This window comes from Hemicordylus capensis, chromosome 2 (genome assembly GCF_027244095.1).
Source record: "Hemicordylus capensis ecotype Gifberg chromosome 2, rHemCap1.1.pri, whole genome shotgun sequence".
Lineage (NCBI taxonomy): Eukaryota > Metazoa > Chordata > Lepidosauria > Squamata > Cordylidae > Hemicordylus > Hemicordylus capensis.
The window spans coordinates 277,891,189-277,917,725 of NC_069658.1; the positions used below are offsets into that span (position 1 = coordinate 277,891,189).

The following is a 26,537-nucleotide window of genomic DNA, read 5'->3' on the forward strand; positions in this document are numbered from 1 at the left end:
ATTAATTTTGGATTAGATTTTTAAAAATCTAGTCCGAATTGAATCAACCTAGTTTCAAGCAGGCTAGATTCGTGTTCAAATCAAAACAGCTGGTTTGTATTTGAATATGAAACGCAACACAATTTTTGATTTGTGCCCATCTCTAATGTTAAGTAGTTCTGTAAGTGCAATAATTCATGACACTATACACAGGAAAGACAGTGAATCAAAGATTACCCTAGAAACTGAAAAACATGCCTGAAAACTATAAAATAAAGGCAAATAATATTCTGAATAGGAAAAAGAGCCAAGTACAAAATGAAAAAGATTGATGAACAGTCATCTAGGTGAGCTGCAGGTAATAGCACCCTGAAACTCATTTGGCCTAGATCTATAACCAACAAATATTCTTTTCAGGTCTAAATGTAGTATCTATTTCCTTCAAATTATGAGACAGTAGCTAGCCACTATTAAGCATCTTGACAATAAGGCCCTGATTAGTAGAAGCCAGGATGGATTTGTCAAGACTAAATCCTGCAAGATTAATCTTCTTAATTTTATTGATCAGGCTACTAGCTTAGTGGATTGTGGGAATCCTTTCAGGATAATTTAGCTTGATTATAGCAAAGCAATTGACAATGTGCAGACGCCTAAACTGGGCCCCCACCAGCTTGCGGGGGAGCACCAGCAGTGCCTTTGGGAACTGCTGCTGAGGAGCTGCCATGCCACTGGCACACTGCCACCAATAAGGTGCCCTCTCACACGCCCCCTAACCTTTCAATCCTTTTACCTTTGCTTGTAAAGGGGAATCCCTACTGGATTTCACTTTACAAGCATAGCCACCTGAAATGAGCCAAACCAGTTTGATCCAGTTTGACTGCACTGACTGAACTTCCCGCTGGTTCTAATGAACCGGTTTGTGGACCAGTGGTTTGGTTCAAATTTAGTTCTAATTTGAACGGAACCGTCCAGAACAATTCAGTGCACACCCCTAATGGAGGATACCTAATGGGGGATATCTGTAATACATGTAATACATGCGAAAATACATAGTATTCAATCACAATCTATGCATGAGTTAGCTGGCGGGGAAAGGCTAATGTAATTGTAGCCTGCTTGAACAGTGATTAAATTATTTATGTACTGCTTTTCAACATAAAGTTCACGAAGTTGTAAAAGTAAAGTTATGCTGTCGAGTCGGTGTCAACTCCTGGCGACCATAGAGCCATGTGGTTTTCTTTGGCAGAATACAGGAGGGGTTTACAATTGCCATCTCCCACGCAGTATGAGATGATGCCTTTCAGCATCTTCCTATATCGCTGCTGCCTGATATAGGTGTTTTCCATAGTCTGGGAAACAAACCAGCGGGGATTCGAACCAGCAACCTCTTGCTCCCTAGGCAAGTTACTTCCCTGCTGCACCATTAGGTGGCTAAAGTTCTTAAAGCAACATAGAAAAACAATATGAAAGAAGGAAATAGCTCCCTGCCCTCAAAGAGCTCACAGTCTTGTGTTAGCAAGCATGACTTGTCCGCCTAGCTAAGCAGGGTCCACCCTGGTTGCATTTGAATGGGAGACTACATGTGAGCACTGTAAGATATTCCCCTCAGGGGATGGAGCCACTCTGGGAAGAGCAGAAGGTTCCAAGTTCCTTCCCTGGCCTCTCCAAGATAGGGCTGAGAGAGATTCCTGCCTGCAACCTTGGAGAAGCCACTGCCAGTCTGTGTAGACAATAGTGAGCTAGATGGACCAATGGTCTGACTCAGTACATGGCAGCTTCCTATGTTCCTATGTAAACCCTGTTTTAAAAGGATGTGTCATAGGGATGTGCTAATTGATTTGGGTACAAAACGATTTGTACCCAAATCTACCTGCTTTGGGTAATTTGTGGACAAAACAAACTGCCCCTGTGCTAGCTGGCCAGATTCAGACCCAAAACAAATGGGTGTGTGTGATTCGTACACACATCCCTAGTGTGTAGTGTGCAACAGCGCAGCAGGACATCCTTTAGTGATGTCAGAACAGGTGTGTTCTCAGCATGTCCTGCCCTCATTGATCTTGTGAAGCAGCTCCATTTTTATCCTGCCTTTCTTCCATCACGGAACTCAAGGCATCATACAGGGGTTTCCCAGATGGTTATCCATCCAGGCACTGATCCATCCTGACCTAGACCTGCTTACCTTCACCAAGTAAGCTGTCTCACATATCTTCAGACCAAACCCTGGGACATAGTCATTCCATTTTTGGTTGGCAGCTGCTGCTTCACTGAGAAAGATACGTTGCTTCAGCATTATAGTAGGTTTCAATTTGTATGTAACTTTGGAGAACTGCTTTGCATTCAGAGAGACTCACAAAATTACTAAGTTCCATTGCAATTAATGAAACTTTAGTCATGACTAACATCTTCTTGATTTCAGTGGTGCTCAGTCATGACTAACTGGTCTGGATGCTGCCCCAAAATAACAGCAAAACATAAGAACATAAAATCAACATCAATAAACATTTCAACAATAATATATTGATAACATTTCAATATAAATTCATTTCAAAACATAATTCCAATGGCCCACATACCACACAGCAACCCACAGGCAGTTGCTTGCAAAAATAAAAAATAACAAGTTGTTCTAGTAAGAACTAATCTGCCTACTTTCACTACAACTGGACTAAATTTGGTTCAAATTGTGGTCCTCAGGTTAGTGCACTTGTGCCTCAAAAGTTCACAAGTCTGCCATCTTGGATCGGGGTGGATGACATCATCACAAACTACACCATTGGGGCATCCCTATGTGCCTACAACTATAGCAAATTTGGTTCAAATTGGTTAGGCAGTTCACAGGTTAGCCCACTTGCGCCTCAAAAGTTTATGTGTCCACCATCTTGAAGTGGGGTGGATGACATCATCACAAACTATGCCATTGAGGTGTCCCTGTGTGTCCCTACAACTGTACCCGATTTGGTTCATGTTGGTCTAGGAGTTGTGAAGTCACTACGGGGGGGCACAAACACACAGACACACAAAATGACAGGTGATCTCATAAGCCTACTGGAAAGTAAAGAGGCAAGGTGTGCCACTGAGTAGGTTTAGACTCCTGGCTACCACAGAGCCCTGTGGTTGTCTTTGGTGTCTTTGGTAGAATACAGGAAGGTTTTACCACTGCCATCTCACACACAGTTTGAGATGATGCCTTTCAGCATCTTCCTATATCGCTGCTGCCTAATATAGGTGTTTCCCATAATCTGGGAAACATACCAGCAGGGATTCAAACCGGCAATCTCTGCCTTGGTAGTCAAGTCATTTCCTGTAGGCTAAGAAATGACAAGAGTTGCACAAGAGCACTGTTCTGCAAATGCCTAAATGGCACAAATGCCATTGCACAGCACTACAGTCATTATTTCCAGTTGCTCATCCAATGTGTTACCTTCCATTCTCCACATGTCCTGCCTGCCAGCTCTCCTGAGGCTCAGATCCTGAGACTCAGGGCTGGTGCTTGATGGAGGCACAGATGGAGTCTGTTCTTTTTTGTTGATTTGTTTTTTAAAGCAGAGATCTCAGGTCTCTTCTTTGCAGTGATCTTCAGTGAAGGATTACCGCCCTTTCTCCCATGAATTTTCAAACAATAATTATTATGCCTATATCAGTAGTTCTCATTCACTCTCCCCCACATGTGAAAGAAGCTGAGACTGGAAGAACCTCCTAGGAAAAGGCAGTGGTTTAAAACTTTCAAATGCTAGAGAAGACTGGGCCTGACTGAGCTCTGTGGAAAACAGCTTGCTTCTGGTTTCTTTCTATGAGATTTAAGACCTTCCCCTTGAGACATGAGGCTGAAACGTCAGGTCAGTTCCTGAAAGCTGGCAATTCTTATGCACGACAAAGAAGAAAGGGTTGGTGAGTCCCAGAGCCCTTAGAGGCTGCCACCATGAAGTGGTAACAAAGGGGAAGAGGGTTTTTTCTTCCCCAGTCTCTGCTCAGCTATGGAAGCTGTAAGCACCCTAGCCTTACTCCCCTGTTCCTGTCTGCTTCTATAGGATGCATTAATCTTATGAAACAGAAAGCAGAGAAATCTTGCTATGTGCCACTGATAGCATTCAGATTTTCTAAAATACTCACAGCTAAAATAATCTGTGAGAAACAGTCTGCAGCTTTCCCCCCAATATTGAATTGATTTTTCATTTGGGCGGGGGCGTTAGCATTGTTTATTAGAGTATAGGTGGTCTGTGGGTAATGGAACTGCAGATAACAAGACCTTAAGCTAATGGCAAGGGTGGGGGAGTAGGTTCCTGGAGGGCAAAAAAAGGGCAAAAAAGCAATTAAAGGGCAGAAATTGGATAAATATTGTACTGTGCCATGCTCTGCAGGTCTCTAGCTGTCCAGCAATGCTGCCCCAAACCCCACAAATCGGCCCATGAAAAAATGAGGGATTATTATTATTTTTTATAAAAGAGCCACAAAATGGCTCCGTTTAACAGAATAGTGGCCGGAAATGACTTTGGAGGTCATTTCCAGCCACCCTGAAACTGTAGATAGGCTAATTCCTACAATTTAAAGAGCACATATACTAAGGTCAGGTCTGCATTGCCTGTCCACAGATACACGAAGCTGCGGGTGTTGGGACCGCGGGTGATGAATACTACCCATAATGATAGTTTGATGTCTGCCCCCCCCCTTCAGGTTTCATGGGACAATTTATTTCAGCCCTCATTACCATCATGTTGCAACAAACCACAAGTTGGTGTTTACCTACCCAAAGACTTCCCTGGTACCTTAAGCCCTCGCTAACGGATCTGATGCAGAGGTGAAGGGCACAACCTCCTTGTTTCAAAAATCAATACTGCTTCCCATTGCTGTTAAGCAACTCTGTCTGAAGCTGTAATATCTAGTATATTACCCTGCTGTCAAAGCCTAGAGCTTCAAAATTAATAGCTAACCAAAGTGGGGAAAATGCTGTGTCAGAAATAAAAGTGACCCTTTGCTTACCTAAATGATGAAATGGTGGCTGAGAGGCAGGTGAGTTTCCTCTGATCTGTTTTGTGATTCTCCTGGGGATTCACTCGGTCCTGCATTCTGCTCCTCTTGTTTTCTGAATTTGCATGAAGAATTTCTAAAATTATCTTAGGAATGGATGGGGCACACAAAGTTTGCTACTGTTTGCCGCACCTTTCTGTTCCTTTCATTTATGAGAGTCTTCTTTTCTGTTTAGATAAGTCATATCAGTGACCTTGTGCCTTAAAGCATGGGATGGCTGGGTGCCCCCCCCCCAGTATGTGATTTTGCTCACCAACATTCCTTTAGGTAATGAAAAAGTCCCTACTTGTTATTTCATGTTACTGAAGGCTTTACTGTGCATCCTTTCCCATTAATTCAAAGCAGCAAAGAAAACCCCTTCTCATTCTTATTGGCTCACATGCAGACTAAGGAAGCACCAGCACTTCTCACACTGCTGCCCCAGCCTCCCCATCACAGAAATGCCCGCCATCACAGAAACGGCATTTGTCTCTTCAGACGAATGCCGTTGTAACTGTGAGTGGTGTGCTGCCGGGGGTGAGTGGTGGCCTGGGGCAGAACCTGTGCCCCTGCTTTAGATGCTGTATGCAGGTACAGCATCTTTTGCAATTAAGTCTGAAGACGGCCAATGTATGCTTCATAAGTGGTAATAGGACATCCTTCTCTATATAAAGGTTTAGCTCTCTTCCAGTTAGTACTAGTGGGAAGTGACTAGTAGCATTCTTCCCCTCGTTCTCAAATGTCCTATGGAGATCTTTCCTCTACTGGTATACTGAATGTATGGAGGGTGAGTGGGATTGGCCCACTCCCTTTCCCCTTCTGATTCCACCCCCCACACTCTCTACAGGATCCCCACTAGGACAAACTTAAAAACAACAAAACATAAAATATACAGGATAGAATACAACAATACATGAATATTGAATGTGTAATCAGGGTCAGGAGTGATGGGTATGCCAATGTCAGGGTGTGGCCAGAGTGAGGGGTGGTTTTTGAAGACACCAACAGCCTTGTAGTCCTCCTCAGGCCTTTATTTCATGCTGAAAGTTCCCAAATATTTTATTCTCAGTCCTAGATCCTATCTGAAATGGCAGGGCCTAGCTCCGGAGTTCTGTAATGTAATTATGATGAGCGCCTCAGAGCATGTTCTTAGTGACTTTCTCATAATTAAGGGAAAACCTTAAAGGTAGGTGTGTGTGTGTGTGTGTGTGTGTGTAGGGGTGTGTGTGTGTGTGCTGTTGTGTCCACAAACCTCTCTTTAAAAACAAGTACTTTTCAAAAGAGAGAAATGGAATGCTGGGTTCTATCTGCTTGCCATGTGTATGCTTTTTTAAAAAAAATCCCCTATTTGGTTCAACTGAAAAATGAGTTAAGTAGGAGACAAGTAATAGTTAAGTGACACGTGCGTGTTAATGCCGTGTGGCTCATCAGGTGACAGCCTAATGCTTTGAAGCAAGAGCTGTGAGTTTGTGCCTCAGTCTGATCTTTTCTATTCTCTAAGCATGTTCACGGTTAACATTATCAATAAAAATTTAAAAGTAGCATTAATGGCTGGTGGCATACTTTCGTCATTAATTTTAATGGAAGCATTTGGAGAAAAATAGAAAACTTTGCAGCCAGAAGGATCCTGCCAAAACCTCAGAGCTTTTGCTGGCAGAGCAGTACCTTGAACAATGACCTCCAGCCTCTTGAAGCCAAGTGCAGGACTTAAATCTACCAAGGACTTTAATCTACCCAGGATTTAAATCTAGCAGGACTCAAATCTACCAAGACAAGGCAGAGAGTGCTGAGGCTAAGGCGGGGGGTGGGGGCTTAAGACAATCCTGCAAGGTAGTCCAGCTTCTTGTTATTTCTGTAATGTAGTTTGGAAAGCTGTCACTGTATCAGTACTAACGCCTGCGTAATGTGTTTGGCCTGTTATGATCATCACTCAGCAAAACTGAAAAGCACAAGAAAAGCAATAGTACCAAAGCAAATGTAGCAACCTTGGCATTGCTAAAGTGTCTGTCTGTCTTTTTGTTTGTTTATATATATATACATATTTATATACTTCCTGATCTATATCTAAGTAGTGTACATAACCTAAGTTACAACAATTAAAACACTTCCACAGAATTAAAAAACCAGAAACAATACACAGAATAAAACAAAACAGTTTCCAAGAGGAAAACAATTAAACAGTTTAAAATTGATTGACAGTAGTCAAGCCTGGAGGTTACCAATATATGTCATTTACCTCCTGAAATGGGCATAGTTGACATATCAGCCAAAGCTAATAAAAACGCTCCTGGTCACTGCCTCAACCTGAGAAACTCGAGAGGATTTGGTATCCAGGAGCACTCCTAAGCTACATACCTGTCCTTTCAGGGGGAGTGGAACCCTATTGAGAACAGGCAGATCTGAACCATCTCTCAGATCCCACCCCCCCCCCCCAGTCAGTACCTCCGTCTTATTTGGGTTCAACCTCAGTTTGTTATCCAGCCCATTACTGCCTCCATGCAGGCATTTAGGGAGTTGCAACATTCATTAGTATTGCAATGAAGTCTGCCCCTACATTAGTCATGAATGGAAAGCACCAATTAACACATGACAGTGCTTCTCCACATACACTAATGAAGATGTGATGACATCAGGAGCACCAAGATTATGTCAAAGAATCATTTTCACACCTCTCCACACACAATGCCCTGATAATTTTGAAAGCTCCACAGATGTGTGAATCACTAAGTAAAGCCAAGCATCTTTGTAGATGTATATTTGCCCAAACCCACTTTACTGTAACCCAGATCCTGGGTTCAATAACTGTCAGTCCTCCCATTGTCTTTATTATGCTCCCAGTGGTTGTCCCCCAACCTACAATCCTATGCTTCTCCTCTTTTTTCTTCTTGTCTGGCACTTAACTGCCTCAGTCTCCATCAGTCATAGATGCCCCTGTACACAGATGCACTCTGCAGAACCTCATAGCCTAAGCACTGCTGCACCAGCACATTTTTATATTTTCTCTGCAAATCCGTGGCAGTGGTTCCCACTAGAGTCAGTGGTCTGCTGATAAAACTGATTTAGCCCCTTTTACATCTGCTCAAAGTTGTGCTTTAGGTAGAAACATTCTGGCTCATGGTCCACCCTTTGGACTAGGCCAGCTCAGAGCTTGTGCATTTAATGCTGAACAATATGAGCTTGAACCACCAATATTCTTCTTCTAAAAGTGGTGCATGGCAAATGCATTCTATTTAGCTGTCATTCCTGTAACCTTGGAGTCTGATCCTGCTCCCTTAGAAGCTATTACCATTGTCTGAAATGTGAGAGGAGCTCAGCCATTTAAATACAGAGCGAAGCAACATTCATAATAGTGGACTGTGTGTTCTTGCTCCCCCCACCTTTTCTACCTAATACAGCTGAACCGTGTAACTTTTGGTTTTATTGGTATTTATCCTGCTTGACATCTTTAGCCCTCAAGGATGCTCCAAGCTCTAAAGACTCTTCATGGAAACTGCTGTGGTGGCAAAGTAGTTGGCATGTAATTGGCTGAGAGTTCACAGTGGTAAGAAGCTGAGGCAACGTCCAACTTCTGTCATTAAAAATTAACACTGTGCAGTAAGCAGTAAAATCCTGAAAGGTTCTGTTTTTAGGAAGCAAAGAATGGTGAAATATCCTATTCAGTGAAAGACTGAGGCTGGGGGATTGATTGGGTGCTACCTTCAGTGCCCCTCTATTCCTAGCCGAATTTCCAATTGGTTGTGAATGATATGTCAGGCTGAAAACATCTACTTGGATGGGATATGGAATGTTTGTGGGGTGGGCGGAAGAGTTTTGTGCATTTTGCTTGGCATGTATTGCTATTGAGAGATGGCATTTTATCTGCTCATTCCTGTCTTTTTTGAAATCATCTTCTGCACTCTCCTAACTCATCATGATTGTTCATTTCAGCAATGGCCCATTTCCCTGGAAAGTAATCACAGTGCTCCACCATTTTAAATGGATTTAAGTACTGGTTTTACCATTTCATTATTTTCTATTGTATTTCATCCTACCCTTTCCACATGGACCTCAGGGTCTGTGAGGAGTTTTCCAACTTTATCCCCTCAGCAATACTATGAGGTAGGTTAAGCTGAAAGACAATGGGGCTATTCACATGAGCGGGTGGGGGAGTGGGCAGGTGGAGGGAAGGTTGAGTGAATCTTATCTTCTCCCCAGATGATCCATTAAGTGTTGCTGGGAATGTGGACCAGGGTCCCAGACAATTTGCTGCTGCACCGGGCAGCGCAGAGCTCCAGAGGCCAGGATGATACATCCCAGATTCCAGTTATCTCACAATGCACCACAAACAGTGCATTGGGGGATTCTCTCAGGAGACAGGCACTCTAGGTGCTCATCTCTGTGTCTCCTCGAGCTGAGCGCAGCCCAAGGAGATACACGATCCCGGAGCCAGGGTTAATGTCACACCGATGCCATTAACCCAGCCTAAAAGCCAGGCTAAAAAGCTGGGCTAGGCAGCAATGTCTGATCCTGGTGGTTCTCATGCGCGGCCTAACCCAGGGTGGGCTTCCCTAGCCTGGGTTAGGCTGCACATGAGAACAGCCTCAGTAACTGGCACACTCACCCTAGAGATGGCCCGTAGAAGTGAACCCAGTTCACAGCATTTCAGGTGTCAGGCAGCAGGGTGCCAGTTAGAACCAGGCTATATAGACCAATGGCCTGACTCAGCATAAGACAGTTTAAATGGATCCTGCTATGTTCATTCAGTTAGCTCTTTGGCTAAGGCAGGGATTTGAACTCAGGTCTTCCCAATCTGCCATTGTCTTCAGGTCTTCCCAATCTGCCATCATGCCAGGTTTTGGGGCGGGGGGGGGGGGGGGGTTGGTAGGAAAAGGCTTTTCATTTGTTGGACATATAAAGTTTGCCAGAGTTGAAAAGCAAGAAATGTCTTTATGCTTTCCAAAATTATCTATATGCTATTTGTCATCTTTTTCATATTGATATCATTTCCCATGGTGAATATTTGCACGAATGACTCTGGGAGTTGTGTCATCAGTCTCATCTATCTCACACAAGCCAATGGCCACCTTTGAACATAACAAGGATCCTGAGGCAAATTCACCTCAGGTTCACCCACCACGTTGTTCAAATGATTGGAACTGCAGTTCCAATCTCGCCGCCAAGCTTCAGTTTGTAGTGAGTTTCGTTCACCCAACCAAGGGTCTCTTCGTTCCACAGATGTCCAGATTGGGATTGAACTTCCCAAATGGAGTTAAGGGAGGAAGTTCCTCCCAAGGGCTGCCACACTATTGGCTGGTGCAGGCTGTCCTTCCTTCAAAGGAAGCCCACGCAACCAGTCCTTCCCTCATTGCTGGCTCCCAGACTGGGACTGTGATCATCTGGGAGCTCATGGGCGGAGGTGTATGAAGGCTAACCATGGGTCCATTGGACCTGTGTTTTGCCTATAGATGCGAAGGAACCCAATTTTTTTTCTGCTGGCACCCTATATTCTGCATGTACCACCAAAATTCTGATTATGTATTTATTTATTTGTTGGGAATTCTATCCCGCTACATCACCAAAAAGGCCTCAGCGTGTTGAACAAAATTATAATGAGACATATCAAATACTTAAAAGCAATAAAACATCAATCTAAATACCACTGCAAGTTTTTTTTTAAGAATAAAGACAAACCATAGCCATTGGTACAAGGAGCGATAAAGAGGACATAGGCAGAGACTAATGCTCATTTATTTATTATTATTTATTTATTGCATTTATATACCGCCTAGTATAAAAATCTCAAGGCCGAGTACAGAGTTAAAACAGAATTAAACAGAATTAAACATAAAATATAATATAAAGCACTTAAAATTCATAAAAAGAACTCATAATAGATAAAAACACATTAAGATTTAAAAGTTTAGTCTCAGTGGAAGGCCTGGGAAAACAGGTACGTCTTCAGGGTCCTCCTAAAAACAAGCAGAGAAGGAGATGCTCTTATTTCAGCAGGGAGTGTGTTCCAAAGCTCTGGGGCAGCCACAGGGAAGGCCCGGTCCCGTGTTGCCACCAAATGAGTTGGCGGCAGCCATAATCGGATCTCTCCAGATGATCTTAATAGGCAACAGGGTTCAGGACAGTGAAGGCACTTTCTTAAGTACCCTGGACCTAAGCCATTAAGGGCTTTATAGTTAATAACCAGTGCTTTGTATTTCGTTCACAAACATATCGGCAGCCAGTGCAGTTCTTTTAGAATCGGTGTTATATGGTATCTTCGGGTAAACACAGAGACCAATCTGGCTGCCACATTCTGTACCAATTTTAGTTTCTGAACTACATCCAAAGGAAGCCCTACGTAGAGTGCATTACAATAGTCAAGCCCAGAGGTTACCAGCATATGTACCACTGTTTTAAGGTCATTTGTCTCCAGAAATTGACATATCTGGTGTATCAGCCAAAGCTGATAAAAAGCACTCCTGGCCACAGCCTCAAGCTGAGAAACCAGGGAGAGTATGGGGTCTAGGAGCACTCCCAGACTACAAATCTGATCTTTTAGAGAGAGTGTAACCCCATCCAGAACAGGCAGATCTAAACCATATCTCATATCCCGACCCCCTACAGATGGCACCTCCATTTTGTTTGGATTCAATCTCAGTCTGTTATTCCTCAAGTCCAATATCACCTCCAGGCAGGCACTTGTGGGTGGGTCATGTCATTTCCTGATGAAGTTGGCATGGAGAAATAGATATGGGTGTCATCAGCATATTGATAGCATGCCAGACCAAACTTCCAGGAGACAGAAAATGTTCATAGTCCTATAACTGTGCTTGTATGGCACTCCTTCAAATATGTGTGCCTCCTTGCCTGCCTGCTACGTTCTCTTTATGGAATGGAAAGAACAATGTCACTTTGAGAAAGATCCATGGGGTTTAGAGCAACTTTCCATCCCCCAAGTTAATTACTAGCATAATCACCAGATAATCTCTTTCCACGTCTATCAAGGAGAGTGGCTGAGTTTGAATTTTGGAGGACACTTGGTCTGTTTTGGACCCCAGCCATAGATTGTGCTTTCCTCACACTCCTGATGAGTGAAACGTGCTGCTGAGCACTTCTAAAGGTGGAAAAGCCCTCCAGAAACACAGCTGCAACTGAGCCACCTTTCTGCTCCTCCAGCTGAGAGCTCAAGGCCATGTTTCCAACATCTTTTCAGCAGAACCCCATGCACTGTACTCCTGGTTTCCTCCACTGGTGTCTTAGTTTGCAGTTGTTCTAATGGAGCTTCAGCATAAGAAAGTTATTTTTGTAGGCCAACTAATGTTGCTAAAAGAAGCAGCTGTGAGACATATCCACGCATGAAAGCAGTGGTTCTCAAAATGTGTGGTATAGCTCTCTCAAGGCAGGAGTGGAAGTTGTCCAACTCCCACTTAAACATTGAGGCAGTTCCCACGATCGGTGGGAGCTACCTGGAGAGGGTTTGCGGGGAGAGCGGGCTAAGCCCGCTCTCCCCGCAGACGAGCAGTCAGTCTGCTCTGGGCGTCCGCAGCGGCTGCCCACACAACTGCCGGCTCTGTCATGGAGCCAGCAGGGGCTTGGGAGTTTGGGGGCCATGCGGCCCCTGGAAGCTCCAGCATGCCCTGCTCAAGCATGCAAGGCATGCTGGAGAGACCCCCGAGCCGGGAGGCGACTTTTTTGCTCCTCGTGAGTTGCTGTGTTGCGGAGCCGTGCCGCGGCAACTCATGATCAGAAAAACCGGGTTTAACTGCCGGGCTACCTAAGCGGGTGACCCGCTTAAGAGCCACCGGGGCAGGCTCACAGCCGAGCCCAGCCCGATTTTCTCCCATTGTGTGAATAGCCTCTATGTCTTGGGTCCTTGAAGGAATGGAAACATAGCTTAACAAAAGAAGCATTCTTCCTTTGTGTTTGGAATCATTCAGATAGCATGTTTCACTGATGGTTTCCCAATTCTAGATTTATGGACTCCCATGACAAGCTACCAGAATGAAGGGCCATATCTTACTATGAGCGTTCAGGAATATCTCCGTTGAGCATGGATGGAAACTGCCCAGTCTGGATTAATTAATGGAATTCAGGTACTCCAGAATTCAGTCTGGATTAATTAATGGATTAATGGGAAAGCAGCAGTTTAAGCAAAAAGAGCTGATTTTGAATATTGAGGAAGAAGGAGCCAAGGATGCTGTAAACACAGTGCCCATGATGATACCTGTGTGCTTTTCTTCTGAGCCCCAACCACACCTATTATGCCATAACATCCCAGATTGTTACAATGTATTGAGGACACTATTCTTACAATGCATCATGCACACAACCATGAGTGTGCAGGGAGGGAGGGCGAGTGGGGGAGGCAGGGATGAACCTACTTTCCCCCCAGACAATCACTGGGTTCCTCTTTGGTATGTGACTGCATGCCCACACAATCTGCTCCCAGCAGCTAAGATCACTGGGGGTGGAGAAACGGGTCCCAGCTTCCAGGAATCCCTAAATGCACAGTGCAAGCAACACAGTGCATTGGGGGACTCCATGAGTTGGGCACTCTAGGCTCCTGACTGACGCTCTGTATGCAGCCTGAGCATACACACAACCCCAGACCATACACACAATCCCAGACCTGGGGGAAAGGGTACAATCATGCCCTTTAACCCAAGAAAAAGCCCAAGTAAAAAACCCAGGCTTATGGCTGAGGCAGTGCCGGGATTGGCCTTTATCCTGGTGGAGCACAAGAGCAGCCATACCCAGGTAGGGCTACCCGAACTTTGATAAGGCTGCTATAAGTGTGCATAGCCTCATTATGTTTAAGACTTCTGTGGAAGACTCTTTGGAAACTGTAGCTATGTTGTAATGTTGTAGCACAGCTTTTGACTGGGAGAAGGTGGGGTACGGGTTGTTCAGTCTGCATGCAGGAAGGATCTGTCCAGGCGACCAACTGAACTTGTGTAAGTCTGAGCGCAGGATCTGCCACTGGGATCGTGCTTCATCGTCTACATACGTTCTTTGTACACAGTTATATTGTGTACAATATAATACAAACAATACAAATACAATACAAACAAAACAATAGGCCAGCACGGCATAGTGGTTAGAGTGTTGGACTAGGACGTGAGTTTGAATCCCCATTCAACCATGAAACTCACTGGGTGACTCTGGGCCAGTCATGTATCTCTCAGCCTAACCTACCTCACAGGGTTGATGTGAGGATAAAAATAACCCTGTACACCACTCTGAGCAACTCGGAGGAAGAGCGGGATATAAATAAATAAATAAATAGCTTTATACAATAAAACACCCATTTTATAAAATATACAAACACAGCAAGTTTGCTAAATATTGGTATAATGAGTGCTCAGTATGGTTCTGCACCTAAGTGTGTAAGACCTTTCTAAGAGAAGAGACATTTGCTTATTAGGACACCCTCTTACTTTAAAATGCATTTTCTTGGGTTTCTAGATAGGCTTCTTTCCAAATTTGAAGGGAACACATTGCAGAAGGATTATAACTATAATCCCTGCAATACTTGAATCTGCTAAACGTGTTGGATTAAGAGCATCTTTCAGTGTTGCCTAGTTTAAATCTTTCTCGAAAGTCTCATGAGAGTTTGCTATTTTCTAATGATTTTTGATCTAAGTGCTAGGAGTGAGACAATTAAGAGATAACAATTGCAGTGTGATCCAGTGTGGTGCAGCTGATGAGCTCTTTGGGGTTAAGTTTTGGGAAATGTGGCTTCAAATCCATGCTGATATATTGACTCCTTCTGGCTTGGTACAAGCTGCTTTGTGCAAATTAGAATGAAGTTCATATTAAGGTTTATGGGAAAGTGCCATGACAGTTTGTCCTTACTAAAAAGTTCAGAGTTTTAAAATTTCAGTTTTAATAGTTTTTAATATTTTTAAAATTTCAGATACTCTGCTCTTCAAAATCATTACAATTGAATTCATGTCCCATGAAGTGTAGAAGATTTGCTTGTTTCTTCAATGAACATGACTTATAAGTTATATAAGGCATGTAGGACTGTGAGGAACCCTCCGGGAAATTTCTCTTGTCTTTTATATACTTGTTTGGCTTCCACTGAAAATTCTCAGATGTTTTGCATGGGAAGAACCCTGAAATTTACTTTCACTTTGTGTGAATATTCAGTGCCAACCCTAGGGATGTGCAGCAATCCCCTGAGAAATTTCATTTGACATACAGAAACTTTTTTTGGCTTTCCTTTAAAATTCTCAGAAGTTTCTTTTTGGATGGAAGCCTGCAATTCACTCTGAATTTCACTTTTTTTTTAAAGGTGCCAACCCTAATATAAAACAGTTCATTATAGGGCTGTGTTGAATCTTCTGTAGTAATTAGGATTGTGTGGGCATTCTAGAAGCTTATAAATGTGCTCCAGATTCCAGCATTAGTTTTGTAGAAGAGAAATTTGTAATCAAATTTTGGGAGCAAGTATTGCTTTGGTCGTTGATTGGGTAACAGAAAGAATATAACTGAGCTGAACTGTGGTGTCAGATGTTCTAACAGTCATAGTAATAAGCTAATGTGTATGTGATGCTTTAATAACCCTAAGCCTAGCCATCGAAAAAGCCTAAATTAGTGTGTTCCACTTCTGCAATATATTAATTACTGTAAATATACAAAGGTATGCAATCAGAAAAGCAAAATGAGTATTTCTAATTAGGACTGAATGGTAGTGCATTTGATCAAAGTAGGACACACAGTGCACTCCTGAGCACTGCATATATTTTAACCAATTAGTCAGAAAGGTTCTTTGATGGCTGATTACACCTCTATAAAACTGGCTCAACTCATAAACACCGAAGTCCACAAATGAACAAGTACTATATAGCACATTGCATTATTTGGTCTGTTCCTGTACTTGAGGAATAATATGTTGACAGCATGAGCCCAATCCAGCATTTAGCTGCAGGTAGCAGAAGTGTAATCCCGTGTCCATCTCTGCACCAGACTAATACATAGGAGAAGAAACCACAAGGGGTGTGTGTGTGTGCTTGCGCACATGCATTTTCTGTTTATTGTGCCAGACCACAACGCAGAAGAAACTGACTACACTGATATACTCTGGTCACCACAGATCCAATCACTGCGAGATGGAGGCGGGGGGCGGTTAGCATAATGCTATAAATGATTCCTCCCTCCCCGCCTGATAGCCCAGTAAGTAAAGGGAAACAGTAGGGACCCGCCACGTGCTCACGCACAAACACATTTCCCAAGGGGCCTCTCCCAATGTAGTAGCCTTGTTCTAGCCAGACTCTCTGCAAGGTTAGTGTGCCCAGATCAGTCAGGGCTTAATAGGAAGCTCGATTCCCTGCAACTCAACACAAGACGAGGCCTCCATTCCTGCTCCATGCCCAGTGCTGAATTATTTTTTCACATGTAGAAGCCTTGGGGCTGATTCCAGCTGTGGGCAACATGCTGAATCAGGTTCTTGAAAGGCTTCCAGGGTTGGTCACTATCCATGACAAATGTTTTTACATGGTATTGGTGTTTGAATTTTAGTGCTGTAGGGCTAGTGCCCTTCGCTCACATGTGTTTTGTTCCCCTATCACACACGTATATTTGGAGTGGTGGGGGGATGTTCATTGCTTGTAGTTCCAGGCATAGATATGGTGTCTTATCAGAAGGTTGTTTCATAGACAGATCTGGTGTCTCATTTGCTCTGAGAGAATGGGTTTAACCCAAATTAAGATGAATGGAAAGAAAATGGCCTCTGCTAACCCTGTGCAAGAGCTTCTGCAGGAGTTCACAGAGAGTTCAGTAGGTCCTCAAGCAGTTCTTATGCATTCATTTGCATGAGAGGTAACACACAAGCTCTTGTGGAAGTGGAAGAATATTATTGGATTTATTTTCACTTTTCTTATGCAATATTCTACTTCAGGGGTTCTCAAACATAGGCCCCCAGATATTGCTAGACTACAACTTCTTTCATCTCCAGTCACATGCATGATGGATGATGGGAGTTGTAGTCCAACAACATCCGGGGAACCCACATTTGAAAACCTCTATTTTAGCAGAAGGTGCAGAGCAGCCCTTCCTTAAGGGGCATGAAAGGGCCCCTATGGCATGAATCTGCCACAGTGACCCACTTCAAATCTGGTTGTCCCCCTTTATAATGCTTATGGATTTGAGAGCTCAGTTAATGGTCTGTTTTCTATTATTTATGGTGAGGGAGTGGAACTTCTATTGTTTATTGTGAGGAATTGTGTTTCAGAATAACCAGTCAAAATAACAATGTTATACTAAAAAAAAAAAGAGAACTAATAAGGATGAAGTGCTGTCTTTTTATTTTATTTGTTAAAGAAATATAATATATTGTGCAGTTATTTGACTTCTCATTCCCACTCTGGAAAGCAAAAGCAGGATGACTGTAACAATCATAAGCCAGCAATGACTTATTTCCCAACTCTTTAATCAATAAATAAAATAACCAAAGCAACGTGAATAGATACATGGTGTCTTGCTGTGATCAAAATAAGCCCCATGATGTCGTACTACTCACTTTGTCCCACTGACATGCTGAAGGGAGGGATGAGCCAAATGTTGCTATGTCTGAAGGCTACAACTCTAATTTCAAATGTGAATACGATATGTGAGTACATCCTCAGATGAATGCAGGAAATATATTCATCCCTTCAGCCAAGGAAACTGCACATTATGGCATCAGAATGCAAGAACATGAGTTCAGTTTCCAGTCCAATTGAATTCTGATGGAGGGAATAGCTTCTCAGAGCAAGCAACTGGGACATTTGGTAATGACTCAAACCGGTGTTAAAACTTATTACTGGAAATAGTATTTTGTAGAACTGGAGAGATCACAACAACCAATTGACTATCATATTCATATTCATATGTAATATCTCTGACATACTGCTTGGGACAAGGTAGGTAGTACAATAAACACCATTTTGCGAAAGCTGGGTCCAAGTGCTACTCAGTCACAGGAATCACCAGTCTTAGGCATATCACTGCCTCTTTACTTATCTTAACACAAAAAGGATAAGGGATGTGTGTGTTGTGTTGTGTGTAATATTAAATGGACAAATCCAATGGCTACATATTAGCCTCAGCTTGGTTAAAACAACAATGATGCTTATTACTGGTTTTATTGGCTTTACTGGGTTTTTTTCCATTTTAAGATTTTTTAATGTTGGTTTTCCAGGTTGTATTTTCGTTTTAGATCTGATTTTAATGGTTGAATTCTTTTGACTGTAAACCACCCCATTGTCAGTTGGGTGGTATACAAATTACATATACATACATACATACATACATACATACATACAGTGACACCAGTCCTGACTGCTGTACCCACCGGAAGCTGTTCCACCAAGACATTGGGGCCACTTGCATTACTGCCCTATGGTCCATTCTTCACAAGCTATAGTCCATTCTTTCCTTGATGTGGGTGGACATGGTAGAGGCATGAATCCTGATGTTATCTCAAGGACAGAGGTGCATGTGTCCTGAAAGGGGTGAAATGACAGTCATTTGCATCTCATGAAAGGGTGGTGGGAGAAACTGAGATGAGGGGAAAGCAGCATAAAGATGAATGCATAAAGATGAGTTCATCAAGGCTTTCAGGAATCAATCCCTGAGCATCTAATAAGCCACGGTACAGCACTACATACAAAAAAGCCTCTGTATGTCTTTCCTGGCATTTTCAATTACTTGCTTCTTTCTTAACTTATAAAGATTCATTAAATTGGGGGGAAAACCATGGAATCTAAGTTAGAAGAGCTCCTAAGGGGTCCATTAAAAAGGGAAAAATGAAGTTTCTCATTTGTATTATTGCTTTTGGAAACAGACATAGCTGAGGATTTAATGCACACTTGGAGAATTGATTGACATCTTCTGTGATGGATAAAATAAATGAAACAGAACAGCATGGATTTTTAAGAATACCATAATGATTTTGCAAGCCACAAAACAGCCTCTTCCTTTTAATCCTAACTCTCCATAGTCATCCTTTGGAACTTTGGTGCCTTTATTATTAATCTGAATGTAACTTTGCCAAACTTCTTTCCTCTAGTCATGATTACTGCTGCATTTTCTGTCCCTGTCTGGTTATTTTTGCCTTTACCACATTATAAATTATAAATGACTTTATTGTACTGGGTGATCAAAAAAAGAGCACACCTTAGAATAAACTGCAGTAAAGCAAAACACATTTCCATTTACTGTGCATATGAATTTCTTGAAAGGCTAATAGTGATATTGGCAGATTCAGATCCCAGTTTCCTACGTTTATGAGACATTCAGAGCACATAACTGACTTAGGATGCTCCCCACAAAAAGTCTAGCGACCTAAATGGCCATTCCATGTCAACCAACTCAATTGTGTAGGCAGTGCCCATTTCAAAAGACATGGACAATAATAGCACAATGCGGTTCTACACTGTCTTGCTGAAGGCAACCTCCCCTTAGGCATCTACTTACTCCTGGAAGATAGCGCCATGCATCAGATTGGGATGATAACTGGAACCAATTCAATGGCCTATCAAGACAACTTTTCATTGGATCCAATCTGACAGAACTTGATCCAGTCCGATCTGATACAAGGGTGTTGGAAGCATCCTCTCTTGAATGGATTGGATTGATAATTGTGTGAGCTCTCCTCCTTTGGGTGAAGGATGAAAGGTGCCCATCATGACATTGCTTCCTTCTCTGGAGCATTATGGGCTCCAGAGCTGCCAGGCAAGAAGGTCGGATTTTTAAAATGCTGCCTACTGAAGAAGCAGCTTTTTCAAGTATGAAGAAAAAAACAGAGTCCACTGTGTTGCCAGCAGGTAAGGCCTTTGATACATACACTTGAACCAAAAGCATGGCACACTATTGACTTCATTCGAAGCAGGCACCCCCATTGGATCAGCAAACCCGTGTATTTTACTGGAATCCATTCCAATCTGATTGCAGTCACTGAAGTGATGTGCAGCCCTACCTGAAGGGCATAAAGACCATACATCCTACCAGCCACTACCTTTTACCAGATCAGGTGAATGATTATGCCTCCCCCGTTCTGGACTCTTAATTCTGAGGCAGCAGCATTTGTGTTCCTGCCACAATTGTGGGTTTCTCAGATAGCCCTATGAGATGTCAACAGTAGTCATTCCTCATAAGTCATTCCTCATAACCCCTGCTAACTTGGCAAGAGGCACCTTTCTAACATGGTGATTCTCTTTATTTAGCAGGGGGAGAGTAACTGGCCCTATTCACCTCCAGCACAGGACCTCCAGTGACTGTTGCTGGTGTCTGTCTTATGTTTCTTTTTAGGTTGTGAGCCCTTTGGGGATGGGGATCCAGCTTATTTATTTATTATTTCTCTGTGTAAACTACCCTGAGCCATTTTTGGAAGGGCAGTATAGAAATCGAAGAACAAAGAACAAGAAGTGGCCAATATCACAATCTCATACACACGTTCTACAATACTTATATCAGTGACAGAAACATGAAATATATGTGGATTGGAACTATGGCTGTATTTTAATACAAAGACCTCAAATAAATGAACAGAGATTGTGAAGAAATATACCAAGAAAATTATTTCCACTACATGGCACTTATTTTTGGAATAGAAAAAAGGGCAATATATCAGCAATTACAATTTAAAATAGAACTCTTCTAACCTCACCTAACACTGCTGATCCATATAACACCCTCTTTCCCCATCACTCACTTTAATGGGTCTGTTTTTGGAAATGTTTTATGGAGAATGATTTTTTTCAGCCAATTATTTGTGACCATTGTAACATAGCCAATGGCGCTCTCATCTCAGCACTCATACCGTAGGAACTCTGCAATACTGGAATATTGATTACTTGAGATTTTCAAACAATTCATCCTTTTGAACTGAAATATTCTGGGAGAAGGGGAAAAAGGCATCCTACATTTACTTGCCAGCTATTATTTCTGAAAAGGCTTTCTTTCTCTTCCCCCACTCCACTGCAGAATTTCTTTGGAACAGACTTTGTGTATATTAGCTTCCATAGACTGAGCAAGGGTACTTTTTTTTTATGATGGATTGAAAATGTTTAGCACTTTTGTTTGACCTTAACTTTGATTTGTTCATATTCACCAAAGGAGGGAAATAGTGTGTTAAGGAGATTTATGATGCTCTATATTGATGGTTTTCAGGGGTAGCTACCAAGCCCTTCAAACTGGATACCAGGTAATAGACTTCATAGGCACTGAATTCTAGGCCTCTCTTTTACCCTGTGACTCTGTAAACTGCATTCTATTATCTCCTAACAATTTCAATATTTACTTCAAAGCAATGGAGGGCATTGATGATTTATATCTGTGCTGAGGGGGGAAATGTGGAGCGGGGGGAACAATGGTGTTGCTTCTCCTAGCACTTCTACTAAGACAAAGTTAGATGAAGTCTGGCAATCAATATAGTGTGGGTTTGGTGCTGCCAGAGAGTTGAAACAATAGTTTAATTTCAGCAGTATTGCTTGCTTGCTTGATTGTATATTAACATCCCAGCTTTTCTGAAACAATTCAACCCAAGGCAACTAAAAAAATCAATCTATTATGACATAAAAATGCAGATAAGAAGCAGATAAATCAAGCCTAATTTAGCTGGTGCACCACATCTTTAAAAGGCCACATGGAACAGAAAAGTAATAATGATATTGCCCATGTACCCAGTTTGAAGGGAGCTGTCTGGAATGTTTTACAGTCTGTTTTGATGTACTCTGAAAATTCGCAGAGATAGTAAGGGTTTTCAGGGTAGGGCAGACCAGCCTGGGTAAGGCTGCACATGTGAAGCACCAGGATCTGTGCAGATCCCAGCACTGCCTGCCCGCCTGGCCCAGCTTTTTACCTCAGCCTTTAGCTTAACCCTGGTGCCGTGTGTGTGCACTCAGGCTAACCCTAACCCTAGAGCACCTGTCGCATGGGGGTATAACCCAATGCACTGCGCTTTTTATGCAGTGCATTGTGGGATACATGGAGAACAAGTCCTAGCCTCCACTTATCCGTGCTGCGCAGCGCAGCATGGATAATCTGGGTATGTGACCGCGCTCCAAAGTTTCAGCATAATATAATCTGGGGTGAAGATAGGTGAAACCCTGTCTTCCCTGCACTGTGCTCCCTGTCCTGATGGGAAATAACCTTAATGAGTTCACCCTTACGTGCTTGGTCCTGTAATTAAGAAACCATTTTCATACATATAATTTCCTTGCCTTCCTAAGCAATGTCTCCCCATTTGTTTCTCTGACTAAGACTCCCTTGGTCTCTATCACTGCAGATTTTCAGCCTGCTTCCTAGTAGTACAGTACAGTTAGGAACAATTGCACTTGTTCTTCAGTCAGGTGTGTGGTTTCTGTGCATAGAGGAGGAAAGCCAGAGGAGATCAGGCATTAGAAGAGAGAAAGGCTACATATCTGTCCCTCGCAGATGTCCCAGTTCCATTTAATACTTGTAGGGAACTCTCAAGTGTTGTCAGCCATCAAGAAATATTTCCTCTTATCACAACAAGCAATTACACTGGGAGCCCAGTTGAGCCATAATAAGTCTAAAGTGAAGTGACCTCGCTGTGAGTCTTAATGTGGACTGCACATCACTCTTTCAAATACAACCTCAAAGATTTCTGGAGGGTTTAGTGGATGTATCACATACAGGCATCTCTCAAGGAGTTCATGCCTAAACAATTGATTCAGTCGTGATAATACTTAATGGTTAAGCATAGGTTTTTCATAATGGGGTAAATAGCAGTTCTGTGGAGTAAGGGTGTGATTTTCATTGGAGAAATGCTAAGTGGAGAAAGTGTCAACTCCTTTCTCCCCCAGCATTGTGATCTTGAGACAGGTCCATCCCCCGCCCAGCTGCATGTTATAAAAATGTAAATAAACAGGTGGTCTGATCATGGGCCCCCAATGTCTCATCTCAACTAGTATGACCCTGAGTAATCTGACAAACACAAAACACACAACTTAATTTGTTCTTGATCTTATTAAGAGGGATTTGGATAACTTCATGGAGGAGAGGTCTATCAATGGCTACTAGTCGGAGGGCTATAAGCCACCTCCAGCTTCAAAGTCAGGATGCCTCTGAGTACCAGTTGCAGGGGAGTAACAGCAGGAGAGAGGGCATGCCCTCGACTCCTGTCTGTGGCTTCCAGTGGCATATGGTGGGCCACTGTGTGAAACAGGATGCTGGACTAGATGGGCCTTGGGCCCGATCCAGCAGGGCTTCTTAGTGTGATTGGACTCCTTATTGCCAAATAATGGCACTTTCAGGGACAGATCAAGGTATTTGGACACCTTAGGTGTGACACAAAATGCCGCCTCTCCAAGCCACCAGGCAGGTTTTGTTCCAATATTACTATCAGAATGACATCAAGGATTTTGTTCTGATAGGGCAGCAGGGGTTTTAGTCAGAAATCCAACTATCTGGGATCGCTGCTGTTGTAACGGAAATCCTTCTGGTAGTGCCCAATAGTGGGCATATCAGTCCAATAAAATTGCACAGCCATGGTGATAGTGGGCAGAATGGACCCCAGAAGAGGGAAGAAAGAGAGGTGGTGGAAGCAGAGAGAAGGAGGTGGCAGCAGGCAGGTGGGGTGGCATCTCTGGCAAGGGTCACAATGGAATGCCCACACTTGCTGCCCCATGCACACCCACTGCTTGGGAAAGTCTTTCCATACCACTTCATTAAAGGTGTGCCTCTGGGCACTTCACATCTTAACTGGGCACCAGCCTAATCAAGATTACTGTTGTGAAACGCATAGCCATGTAAGGATAAGATCCTTCTGTTTGGATTGTAGCACAGGACTCAGATGACACACATTCAAACTCTCACTTTTTCACAAGCATAAATATGCCCTTAACTAGATAACTTAGGGCAGCTTTGTTCCTCTAGCTTCATTCACAGTTTGTGAAATAGGGTAATAGCAGTTCTCTGAGGACATATTGCATTTTGCAAAAGCAGGCTGTTAATCATCCAGAAAATGATCATAGGTGTATATCTTTGTAATGCTAGGATAGAGAGCATCCCATAAGTATTTCAAGATACATCTTGCAAGGCAGTGAACCCATATTTGCCATTGTGTGTATTAGGGGTGTGTGATCCAGCTCAGTTTGAGCAAGGCTCGACGTCAAACCAGCTTGGCTCAATGGGTTCATAGCTGAACCAGACCAGCCTTGGCCGATCTGGGTCCAAACCAAGCCCGGTTCGAAACAAGGTTCAGAACACTGCTAGTAAAGGGAAATCCAATGAGGGTTCCCCTTTACTAGTAAATGGGCTGTACTAAGGGTAGAAGGAGGGAAGTAAATAGCTACTTGCAAGTGCCAGTGGCAGTCGCGGTGTGTGTGTGTGTGTGTGTGTGTGTGTGATGGGGCGGTGGAGGCTCACACCCACCTCTGCTCATCTTCCACCTGAGTAGGCAAGGCCAGCAGTGGCCCAGTTCAGGCCTTCCTCAGTCCAGTTTGGGCCACTGAGGCCATTTTAGTGACCTCCGCATATGCGCAGTTTCCCGTTTACCAGTATTGCTCCAAGCCACTCTGGATCAGTTCATACTCGAACTGAGTCTGATTCGTTCAGGGATAAAACTGACCCCAGGCCGGGACAGCTTGAATCTGGTCCGGATTTGGGCCAAAATTGCAAAACCAGCTTTGTGCACACTCCTAGTGTGTATGTTACTGATAAATGATTTCCCCTGCTTAGTCTGAATTGGACTAAGAATTAATCAAGAAGTTTTCTTGAGGGATGGGAAATAGCTGAGTTAATTGGGACTGAGAATTGTATGACCCCAATTTCCTTTGCCACCCTTGTGAGCCCCTAATTCCTCAAACACCCTTATCTGGCTGCGAGGCTGGCACCTGTAACTTCTGCTGCAGTTTTGGTGGCAGTCAAAGTGGGAGATCTCTGTTTTCTGCCCTTATCTCCCCACTCTCTCCCCGTCTTTCTTCTCCCCCCGCTCCTTTGCCCTAGAAAAACTCTGTTTCCCAGCATCCCTTGAGGCAGTGATGCCACTGTATCAGCTTTCCAAGCACCGGGGAAGGATCCAAAGGGAAGGATTGTGGAGAAAAGCCTCTCTTCTAGCCATATCCAGTGGTACATATGCTGGTAACCTCCAGACTTGACTACTGTAATGCACTCTATGTGGGGCTGCCTTTGTACATAGTCCGGAACTTACAATTGGTACAGAATGAGGCAGCCAGATTGGTCTCTGGAACGACACGAAAGGACCACATAACACTGGTTTTGAAAGAACTGCACTGGCTGCCGATATGTTTCTGGGTGAAATACAAAGTGCTGGTTATCACCTATAAATCCCTTAATGACTTGGGTCCAGGCTATTTAAGAGAACACCTCCTTTAAGAGAACACCTCCTCTCCTTAAGAGAACACCTCCCTATTGCCAGTTACAATCTTCTGGATAGGTCCGGTTACGTTTGCCACCAGCTCATTTGGTGGTGACCCAGGACCAGGCTTTCTCTGTGGCTGCCTCAGGGCTTTGGAATATGATCCCGGCTGAAATAAGGGCATCTCCATCTCTGTTTGTTTTCAAAAAGACCCTCAAGACTTTCCTGTTCTCGCAAGCTTTTAATTAGAATTAATTTTAATAATTTTAATAATTTGTTTTAATAACTTTTATACTATTGTTTTTATTGTGTCTCGTGTGTTTTAATCTGTGTTGATTTCTAAATATTTTAAATGTTGTACACCACCTAGAGATATACATATCAGGTGGTATAAAAACATGATAGATAGATAGATAGATAGATAGATAGATAGATAGATAGATAGATAGATGAAATAACCAAATAAGTGCTGGAAAGGGTGTTGTTTTCTGGCTTGGATGCCAATCCAGCTAAACCAGAAAAGAATTGAAGAGGTGAGGAACGTCCTGGCTAGGAATACTGGTGCATTTTACAAAGGCACCAAATTCACTTCATTGAACTGCCTGCTTACTTATTCACATTTTCAAAATATGAGTAAGAGAATGAAACATTAGACACATTTCTTATAGAGCTATTGAGATGCATTTCCTTCTGTCCCTTGTGTTCTCCTTTTCAAATGGATGAAGAGAAGTGAGCTTTATACTCAACTCTGAAATAATTCTTAATGATTCCTATTGCACCTATAGAGACATTCACTCGCAGGAATAGTTGCTCAGGAATATAACATGAATCATGACTTCACAGTTCTCAGCTGCAATGCCTTTCGTGATCTGGAGGATATATTCTTTTATTCAATGGTTTATTGAACATTATCTACCTATGGGCTAGACCTTGGAAGCCTTATCTTCTTTGTAGTCAAACTGTCCTTCCTGAAACATGGAAAACAGGAGTAAATAGGAGGTTACTTTTCCAAGTGATTCCATAGCTCCTGAGCAGGGCTTTGCATCCCCTTGATCTTACTGCTCCAAATACAGTACTCTGATTCACAGGACCTTGATTTCAATTGAAGGTCTAATCAAAATCATGTAGTTTGGTGGTTGTTAATAACTAGCCTAATACATGTCACTGTTATAGTTATTGCATATGCAGGAAGACGGCAGTCACTGAGGGCCAGTGTACCTCTGTATTCTCTGCTCGTGGTGACTGTTATATA

At 43.0% G+C, this 26,537-nt stretch overlaps 1 protein-coding gene and 1 long non-coding RNA gene across 5 annotated transcripts in view; both read left to right on the plus strand.

Annotated features, from left to right (window-relative positions):
• The window catches only part of TAFA1 (TAFA chemokine like family member 1), a 570,865-nt gene that overhangs the window by 158,574 nt on the left and 385,754 nt on the right, over positions 1 to 26,537 (plus strand). The window lies entirely within an intron of this gene.
• On the plus strand, positions 5,915 to 17,378 carry LOC128344491 (uncharacterized). Its single transcript, XR_008315882.1, has 3 exons — positions 5,915 to 6,169; positions 12,928 to 13,049; positions 14,873 to 17,378. It is a non-coding gene; the product is annotated as an uncharacterized LOC128344491 (long non-coding RNA).